The sequence below is a fragment of the Ursus americanus genome, chromosome 18 (assembly GCF_024610735.1).
Source record: "Ursus americanus isolate L20-20 chromosome 18, mUrsAme1.1.p, whole genome shotgun sequence".
Classification (NCBI taxonomy): domain Eukaryota; kingdom Metazoa; phylum Chordata; class Mammalia; order Carnivora; family Ursidae; genus Ursus; species Ursus americanus.
In genome coordinates this window covers 47219382-47230380 of record NC_142144.1, presented here as the reverse complement: position 1 = coordinate 47230380, position 10999 = coordinate 47219382, and positions in this window count along the sequence as shown.

Sequence of the window (10999 nt, the reverse complement as noted above, 5' to 3'; positions counted from 1 at the left end):
TTACTGGAAAGAAGGAGTATTAGTACCTTAAACATTTTTGGAAAGACAAACTTTGAAACTCAAGCTTTCAAGTAACCACAGAAGGTTTGAAAGGGTTTCACCTGGGTATCAGGTAGACACCTGCAGCTCATTGTTCAAATTTCAGTTTAAGCCGTAACGTTCCGTGTAGCTGAGGCTGCCCCCGAGATAAAACTGAGAGCTTACCATGATGTCTGGGACCCACCTCGCCTGTGTTACCATCCCTCATATTTTCTAGGGCTCCTTAACTACTTAGCTTTGGATTCATCATGAAAACTTTGTGGCGTTACTCTTCTGGGATTTGCGTTGTTGTCTTCACTTGTTAAAATTAGGCTGTTCACAATAGTACACACAATTCAAAATCTGAGGGTGGGGGCCTCTGATTAAAAGATTTATATCTTTAAAGTTGCAAAGAACTGTAGAACTGAAAATAATATAAACATAAACCACTTGGAAGTAGAGGGGATTTCTAGTAAATGAGCTGAGTCCTCCCTTTCCATATTAAGGTGTCTAGAGATATTATCTCAAGTTGATAAATGGAGAAAAAGAGGTTAAGCCTCTTATCTAGATTTATGGAGGTAACTGCAAAAGGAACTAAAAACAAACAGTTAAAAGAGGTTGAATCTGGGGAGCGGGATGGGGGTGGAGGCAGAGAACAGAGGGGCAAGAGGCTGCTGCTTTTTACCTTAAGTTTTTCTGTCCTTGTTGATTTGTTCCCACGCACATGTAGTTAGCGGATTTCTTCTTCTTCTTTTTTTTTTTTTTAAGCAAGAAACAAAAAGGAGAGAGAAAGGAAAACATGGTGGGAACATAAAATTGAGTCAAGAATTAGGTTTAAAAACACACACCACATTGATTCGCACATTTGCTGCAGCTGGGCCACACATTTGGCTCCCAGCTATGCAAGAGCAGTCGGGGAAGGAACCCCTGGTTGGCCGATTCCTATCACCCACACATGAAAACAAACTGGTTCTTTGGGAGAATTTTGCCTGCTCTTTGTTATTAAAACATCAAAATGAAATTTCTTCCTGGAGTCTTCCTCAAGAAGACACAGAGATGCGATTAAATCTTCAACACGTTTTTTCTCCCTTAGAATGAGTCTGAACCCAAATAGTTGACGTTACACCCAAGTACAAATCAGATAAATAATTCCATGGGACCCAGCTCCCTGCTTGGTATAGGGATAGACTTTGGAGTATTTGGAAGATTAGATGTTTTGTAACAATAGAATCATTATTTTTGATTTTTAAAAATTAAAAATTGAATTTCTCTGAACTTAGCTATTGAAAATTATCAGATGACAATGAGCTTGAAACTATACTTTCTAATGAGAAGCCAGATTACAACTAATCAGTGTTGGCTATTGAAATTTATCCATGTACCCTAATAGCCAATCAAGTTAGAGAATTTTGTATATGACATTTATGTCTATGCAAACATAAAATATTATAAACACAACCACATGGGTGTCTGTCTTTACCCATAATTTATACACACACAATCTATACACACACATATATTTCTCCAGACATGGAAGCTGTGTTCTTTTTCTTTTCTTTTCTTTTTTTTTTAAGATTTTATTTATTTGACAGACATCCAGTGAGAGAGGGAACATAAGCAGGGGGGAGTGGGAGAGGAAGAAGCAGGCTCCCAGTGGAGAAGCCCAATGCGGGGCTCGATCCCAGAACTCCGGGACCATGCTCTGAGCCGAAGGCAGACGCCTAACAACTGAGCCACCTAGGCGCCCCTGGAAGCTGTGTTCTAATGATGTCTTCACAATGCGTGTGGTGGGACAGCCTTATAGATGAAATGGTTATATTTCTAGTACTTTAATAGTTAAATAACATTGCACAGAAACTCTAGTATTTACACCAACAATTGTGATTTGGGGTTATTACAGAAGCAATATGTTTATTAAAAATGCAAATATACGAAAAGGAGAACATAAAGCCTCTGTTAATAGCATTACCACTATTAGCCATTTGGTGATTTTTTTTCTCTATGTATAGATTACAAATGAAATAATGTAAGATACATTCTTAGACACTATTTCCTTTAATACACAGTTTCTGTTTTTCTGTGTCATTAGCCATTCTTACAAAAAATATTTTTTAAAAGTCTGCATAACCCATCATTTTGGTACATATTTGGGTTATTCAGCCAATTCTCTACTATTGGAGACCCATTTTCTAAAACATGCTATAGAAACTCAATTTTTAGGGTTGAATTGTTATGCTTTTAATATGCTATTTTTTTTGAAAGAAAAATCTGAAAGAGATTCTAAACAGGATATAAATATTTTAAGTTGATTTGACTTATGAGCACATGGTTTTAAGGCTATTAATGTTCCCAGTACTTTGAAACTTTCAGTTTTAGGAGAAATTTCATGGTCCTGAATAGAAGAATGGCTTATTAAAATGTCTTAAAGCATTAACTACAGATCCTGAAATAGTTTTATTTTGCTTCATGGTATTAAATATTATTGGTTAGGCAAGACACTAAAAACTCACCTTGACCAAGTTTCTGGGTCTCTTTCCCTTATTTTGATACTTAGATGAGCAGGAAATATGACTTCTCCTGGTTTAACTCTCTAGTGCAGTGGTTCTTAAATTGCCCCATGGATCCTTGGTGTCCTGTAAGCTGGACTGCGGGTTTTTTTGTTTTTGTTTTTTTTTAATCACTAAAATTCAATAATCATGTCTTCTCCAAATTTCCAGGGGGGAAAAAGTCACCAGGCACAGTTTTTTTTTTCTTTTTAAAGATTTTATTTATTTATTTGACAGAGAGACAGCCAGTGAGAGAGGGAACACAAACAGAGGGAGTGGGAGAGGAAGAAGCAGGCTCCCAGTGGAGGAGCCTGATGCGGGGCTGGATCCCAGGACTTCGGGACCACACCCCGAGCCGAAGGCAGACGCCTAACGACTGAGCCACCCAGGCGCCCCGAGGCACAGTTTTCTTTTTCTTTCTTTTTTTTTTTTTTTAAAGATTTTATTTATTTATTCGACAGAGATAGAGACAGTCAGCGAGAGAGGGAACACAAGCAGGGGAGTGGGAGAGGAAGAAGCAGGCTTATAGCGGAAGAGCCTGATGTGGGGCTCAATCCTGTAACGCCAGGATCACACCCTGAGCCGAAGGCAGACGCCCAACCGCTGTGCCACCCAGGCGCCCCCGGAGGCACAGTTTTCTAATTTTAAAGTTTTCCCTCCACAGATTTGACTTCAAGCTTCAGCATTTGCTACAGCTTGTCTCCCTGAGACGACTTATAAAACCTGGGAGCAAGCAGTGATCAAATGGTGATGGGAAATGGGAAAACGCGTTAGGTGTCCGCTGGGTCAAGTCCTATGTTTTTCATGGATGTGACTTCTTATGGTAGATCATATAAATGGTATATGCCTTCTGCTAGTGATCCTGTGTCTGGGTTCTAGCTTATGTAATCGCATGGAGTATAGTAACGTGTGCTGGTGTTCTGCAAGGAGTATGGCTCCACACTGGTGTTCTAGCCTTGAAACCTATCTGAGAACTGGGGTGCCTGGGGGGCTCAATTGGTTGAGCGTCTGACTTGATTTCTGCTCAGGTCGTGATCTCAGGGTCCTGGGATCCAGCCCCGCAGGGCTCCCCACTCAGCAGGGAGTCTGCTTGGGATTCTCTCTCCTTCATCCTCTACCTGCCCCCCCCCTGCCCCACTGGAAGGCTTACTCTGTCTAAAATAAATAAATAAATCTTTAAAATAGAAAAGAAATATAAACCTATCTGAGAACTAATGCTCTAGGTAGTACACAAATAACCAGCTCTTAGTGAGTTCTAGCCATGCTACACATCACGACTTCTGCCCAAGTCCTCCTCCAGAAGTCCTGGGACACCAGATAAAATGCTCATCTGGAGGGTCCTGCGGTAGCACAAACCTGCAACACAGTTTTCTTAACCCAGGCTATGCCGATAGCGCTGGGCCTGATTGTATGCTCCTCTCTGCCTGCTCTCTCACTTCTCATGACACCCCTTGGTAGGGTGGCGCTCCCATCCCCACTGTACCCACGGGAAGTGAAGGGTTCAAGGGTAAGAGACTTGTAAAGCTGTAAGTGCCACTTTTGCATGGTTTTCCTTTAGAATATTTCTCAGCGCTGCTCCCAGCTCCTGTCTGAAGGGGAGAGTGAGCGACATCTGGTACTGTGTGTTTTCAGGGCAGCTGAAGATTCTTGAGTATGGGGTTTGGGAAATAATACCCGAAGGGGGAACGCAAGAGGCTTTTGCTGACTGCTTTGCATATCGCTTGCTACTAGATGGAACTTTGTGTCTTCGTGCAAAATTTTTTTACTAGTTGGGGGGCCCTTTTAAGGACAAAGTCCTACAGTACTTCAGACATTAGTGGTAGACTCCATGTCTAGCACCTATTTGCTCTGTGACCTTGGAGAAGAGGCATCTTCTCACTGGGCCTCAGTTTCCTTATTTGCAGATTTAGCGGCTTGAATGAGATGATGTTTCTGGCTCCTCCACCTCCAGTCTTCTATGCCACTATGTGACCCAAACGGCAGGCAGGATCTGTGAACCCTGCTGCATTTTTCATGAGTGTCCCTGTGGGCTCAGTACGTCAGGACGTCTGTAGATTCAGTTCTGAGGACTTGCTGACCTAGGGCTATTCATTCACTCACACTCAAGGTGAGAACTTAGAAAATGGTGATTTTATTTGGGACAGGCCTTGTGTCCTACAATGCATGCTCCCAAGGGTGCCCTCTCAATGCACTGTTCAAAGCACTGCCTAGCATACACCCGAATCCCAGTGTGGCTTTTTGTAAAGCCAAATGCCACTGACAAAAAAACGAGAAAGCTTCTCTCGTTTTTATTGTGTTCCTGGCCATTCCAAGAGTCATTTCCTTTCCTTTCAGGGAGATAAAGAGACATATATTATGTGGGCAGAAGATGCTGTGTTCTGGTCAATAACGCAGGCCACAGAGGTCAATGGCTTTAAGCCAAGCCTGGCTGAAAGCTGCCATAAATTTTCAAAGGTGGGGGAGGAAGATTTAGAGACTGATGTACACTGGCTGAGAAGAGGAAAGACACTGGGCATAAATGGCCCTCTAAAAAAGAAGAGTATCAGTCCCATAAAATCCTACGGCAGTCTATACAGGGTCCCTGGAATGGGGAGAATTTTGCCCACCCAAGTTTTACTATGCAGCAGAGACAAATAAAAAAGATCTGAGAATAAATCTCTGAGGCCAACCTGTCCTGGGAGACTGAAACTTGAAGCCTTCTTCCCTGATTTTCTGATTCTTCAGCATCTTTAGTGTTGATGAGCTGACTCCAGGCTTGATGGCGCAACCCCATAAAGCCTCCATTTTGTCTGGTTTTAACTGGTTTCGCTGTCTTTTTCAAGGTCTACTTTATGGACCACTGTAGTATAGAAGGATCCTATGTTCAGTCTACCCAGACTGCTCTTCTCCCTTCTCCCCCCAGAAAACCACAACACCTGCTTTAGAACGCCACCAGATTGATTTAACAGATTTTGTAGAGGATTGAGAGTGTGGGTGTGTGGGTGTGTATGTTTGAAAGGGCGAGCTGTGTTGTGAAAAGGAAGGACAGCTTTACCTATTCTAAACCCATCTGAGCTAGAAAGCCCATCATATGGCATTTGTAATCCCATACTTATTACAGGACTTGATAAATACTTTTGTTTTAATAAAAATTAAGGATATTGTATATAACAAGATATTGGATGAATATACCTGCCATGAAGGTCTGTTTCTGTCCCATAAAATACACAATAAACACGACAAAGTACTAATAAGGAGTCATTCCTGGGAAGTTTAACCCCACAAGGGATACTTTGTGGCCGTGTGTACGTGTACGCACACACATGCATATATATATATATGTTTATAAGAATTTCCCTCAAAAGATAAAATATGAAAATTTAGGGATTTAAAAAAACCTTTACCTTGTTTTATTTACCTATAATTCTTTACCTCAGTTGGCAATTTTGCAAGCCCTCATATAACACTGAATAGTTTTCTAAGCCTTACACATCTTTTATCTCATTCTGTCAACCCTCTGAGAAACTAAAATTCAGTAAGAGTAATATCTTCTTAATTTTCAGCAGCAGAGCCAGGGAAAAAATAAGTGTGAACACTGATACTGCCTTTATATGTGACCGGGTTGGTGCTGAGCACATCACAAACATCAGCTCCTACCCTCCCAACGAATCTCAAAGATACAGACGCTATCATCACCATTTTACAGAGGAGGCCACTAAGGTGCAGAGAGGTTAAATAACTTGCCCAAGGTCACATGGAGAGTCAGTGGCTGATTCGGGCTTTGGAGCCACGTGCTATTTAGACCACGTTTCCTGTAGGATGAATTTGAAAGGAAACTGCATCTCCAGTCACAATCCAGGCCGTGGGCACATTTATATCAATCGCGAAAGAATATGAGAATTTCTTAGGGGAAAGAAAAGGACAGCTTAACATGGTTAAACAGCATATTGTGTTTTTAATTTACGCTGGCTAACACAATCACCTGGTCAGCTGAGTATTTAGAAGTAAGAAGATATTTATAACCAGATTGCTTAAGTGTCCTGAGGCCACCATTTAGGTCCATATGGCACTGTGCCCAGGAAGATGTCATCTGTGTCACAAAATCCCTACTTAATCCTGAGAAGAATTTAGACCTAAGAGAAGGTGAAGCTTATTGTGCTGTCATAACTGGGACAGTGATTGTCCTAGATGTCGGCGTTGTAGCCTCCAGGCACTGGCAAAACAAGCAGAAACGGGAAGCTGGAAAGAAAATTCTCAGTCTCTTCCACTGGTCGCATCTAAAGAAGGGCCCCGAATGAGCCTTTCTAGAGAAATCTAGAAATCAACCTGAGACGTTGAATTAGAACTAGAAGTAGGTGTTTGTTTTTTGTTTTTGTTTTTGTTTTTTTTTCCCCCAGAAGCTTAATAAATTATTGGTCATCTTCATGAGGGTCTTGGAATATTAAAATATTTTTAAAAAGCTTAAATGGGGGGGGGCGCCTGGGTGGCACAGCGGTTGGGTGTCTGCCTTCGGCTCAGGGCGTGATCCCGGCGTTATGGGATCGAGCCCCACATCAGGCTCCTCTGCTATGAGCCTGCTTCTTCCTCTCCCACTCCCCCTGCTTGTGTTCCCTCTCTCGCTGGCTGTCTCTATCTCTGTCAGATAAATAAATAAAATCTTAAAAAAAAAAAAAAAGCTTAAATGGGGTAACAACAATTGTGTATTTTAAATGATGACCTTAACCTGATTAATGTTCTTAACACCTACCTCTAGCTATAATGCACAAGTGTGCTACTCACAAAATAATTACAGGATATATAAAAATATTAATTTATGGGGTTCTATTGGAGGGGTACTCCATTAATGGGACACTCATTTAAAGTTGTATAATGAATGTCTTCTGTTACTGTATTGAAAGGAACAATTAAACCTGGGCTTTCATGTGCTCACCCTAATTGCTTTCTACCCTTTAAGAATTTTATTCCCGGGTCTACTATTCCAGCTATCTTTCATAACTTGCTCCCAGGAGGGAAGTTGGAAGAGGAAGAACTATTTATTTTCATTATATCTCTTATGTCCCTTTTCATTAATTCTTTTTTTTCCCTACAACTCAAACCATTTTTTTATTGTTTTAGAGTATATACAGTGCTTCTGAGCCCAGCAACTGTCCAAAACCCACTATTAGTTGCTAGCAAGAATCTTTCTGAAAGAAACCTCGAGAGTACATTTGTGCCTCTTCTCTGAAATCGTTGAGTAGGACATTTTGCAGATAATTCTCTGCTGAGATATCTATATATCCATATATAGATAAAAATATATCCCTATCTATATCTGTATCTGCCTCTATATTTTGGGGGCTGAACTGAGACACAGAATGGTATTATTTCCAACACTGCACAGTTTTGTCATTATCTCAAGTAAGAAAAGTACTGCTTCCTTTTATTTAAAAAACTTTAAAAAGTTACTTAGCTTGTTTTATTCACTGATATTTGAAAGCTACTACAACCTGACCCTTCATTCCTTCATCAAAAATATGTTGAGATTCTACCTGGTGTAAGACACTGAGCTAGAAATTGGGAATACAAAAATGACTTCAACAAACCCAACAACCCTGCTGTCAAAGAGCTTAATTCTCACACCATATTTTCCTATGAATTTAAACATTAGATGATTCAAAGGAATGCTGAAGAAAATGAGAAGGAATGAATGTGAGCTGTAAGAAAAGGTCCAACTTAGAAATAATGCTTAGTACACAACCGAAAGAACATTTAGCCTGTTACATGATCCTCTTCTCATTAACAGGAATGTATTTCAGGATAGAAATGCAGTTTTCCACCAGTCTTATGCCTTTGCAACATGCCATGTGAGACAGTGCCTTCCTAAAGTTTCAGTGTCCCATTGTTTCTTCTGGGCCATGAGCCATGATGTTCACTCCAGTAGAATGCACAGGTACCTAGGTGGCAAGAGGTTGGAGGTGAGTGGAAGCTAGAAGTCCTGTTTCATTTATATTTGTCCTCATTAATGGGCTTATAGGTGTGTGTGACTATATATTATAGATTACATATACATATATATATCCGTATATACATATATCCGTATATATACATATATACATATATATATAATATGTACACGTGTGTGTGTGTGCACACGTGTGTGTGTGTGTTGTAGTTACGGGGTGGGGGGAATGACCATTCTGAGCATTCGGAGGTGCTGGACTTAGTCATTTAGTCGGGTTTCCATTTGGAGAAAAAGATTGTGCAGTTTCTGTTAGATCCTCCTCCGCTTGTCCCCTCAGTATTCTCTACATGGATGGGGCTTTCCTCCGCACACGTCCCTTTTATACATGCCGAGTGGTCCTGATAAGTCAAATCATATACATCTAACTCAGCTGTTTCTCTTTGAATTAAAGAATAAGGACACCGAATCAGAAGATTAGCATGTTCAACACAGCATTGAGTCGTCACGGACGAGCATAAAAGACATTAAATTGCAGACTTGGCTGTGGCAATTTTATTTGCAATTTCTCTGAATCGGGAACAAGATGCCTCTGCTTTATAAGAAAACGCTAGCAGCACCAGGCTCTTCCAGTACAAAAACAGGTGGAGAGATGGGGGCGGGGAGGGGGAACGGGAAGAGAAAGTGCGGCGGGCGAGGGGGCAGAAGGGAGACTGTCAGAGCAGGAGAAAGTGAAGCAAGTCTGTGGAAACGGACTCCCTTCACGTGAGAACTGTTACTCCGTCCCTACAGCTGTTCACCAGACTAAACTCCCCAAACATTTTGGATCTATGTTTCCTTTTTTATTTTCCATGTTCATCGCTTTATACAGTAAAAACTAGAAAAGGAACCACTTTCGCCTTGTTGTAGAGGTCGGACTGCAGCAAACACCTCGGTTTGTGGAGTGCTTAGTAAATGCCAGGCACTAAGCACCTTACCCTGATCATTATGTGGTATCCCCACGACACCGCTTTGTGTTAGCTGTTATTATTCCCTTATTTGGGACATGAAGAGAGAGAGGTTCAAAACGATCTCACACTATGAGGCAGCCAATAGTTCTCCAAAGCCCATAGCCCAAGCTCCTAATGCTCAATGAACTGCTGATAATTGAAGTGGAGGTTTCTTCTCATTACTGTATGAACGGACTGGTTTGGTCCATACATCCCCCAGGGAAGCCCATCTCTTCCAGTGGAGACCACCAAGTTCCCATTCCACGCCAGCTGCGGCTTTGGAAGTAGCCGGGCATTTTAGGGATTGCCCATGGTCTGGGCAACCTCCCCAGAGGCAGTGGAGAAGATTGCCACTCTGGGCTCTCAATCACGTTCAATTGGGAAATGTGAGGACTTTGGAATTTCAAGTTTATTGTGATCAGTGGTGAAAGTTGGCTAAAACGGTCTTCTCCATACCCGCAGCCCCCTCTTAACCCTTGCTTAGTAGTTCATAATTGACCGCAAGGACACCATCACCAAGTCTCTCTTTCCTCCCCCAAACTTGAGTACTGCTAGTAAGTAAAACTACTCGATGGCTTAAGTGGAGTCCTAATTAATGAGTCTGAGTCCTGCCTGACACAGGCTCATTTTTAACCTGGTAAACTCATTAAACCTCTGCTCTTCATTTAGCTACGGGTGACTAGAGTATCATAATTTCAACTAAGTGTGCTCAGTGATTTAATGGCCCTTGAATTTCCCACATTCCCATCGTGTCCCATCTGAGGAGCTCAATCAGTATCGTTAGAAGTTTATTTAGTGCAATGAGAAATCTCTCTGATCTATCCTGAATTCAACCGACGGCTTTAAAGACAAATGAAAGCAAACCGCTGGCTCCACAATTTCAAACAACCCGTTTTGCTCTAACCGTAAATCAGCTAAGGGGGTCTGAGACACAGACAGTTTCCAGACAGACCAGGTCATCCCCTGAGTTAATGAGACAACTTGTGCGAAGGACCAGTCCCCACCTCCACCAGCAGATGCCAGCACTTCCTCTTCTTGGATAAGAAAGGGCCCAGGGGTTCTGTCTCCACGCCACACATCCTGTGATTTTAAAAATAAAGGCAGATTGAAATCCACAACACCAAACAAAACACGCACGCCCTCACACGCAAAATCAAAGGTTGTTCCCTATCTGCTTTCCTTCGCCCAGTTACTGCCCAGTTAATCACATCAAAGAGAATTCTCAGAAAGCGCTGTGTTGTCATTGTTGTTACTGCCGTGTGTGTGTGTGTGTGTGTGTGTGTGTGTGTGTGTGTGTGTGTGAGTGTGGAGATATCTGCTTCCCTCTCCCCACATGAGAGAATTCGCAAAGCTCAAACAGGCCAAGGTGAGTTGGTTTCTAATTTTAATGAATTCTCCTAAAGCCCCCGTCAGTAGCAAGTGTCTAGTAAGTGTTTTATAACAGTGACAGCTTTGCAAATACTGTAACATATGTAACTTGGACTGGGTCAATACATGGTGGGGAAATCAGATTGTGAGATGGTCGAGCT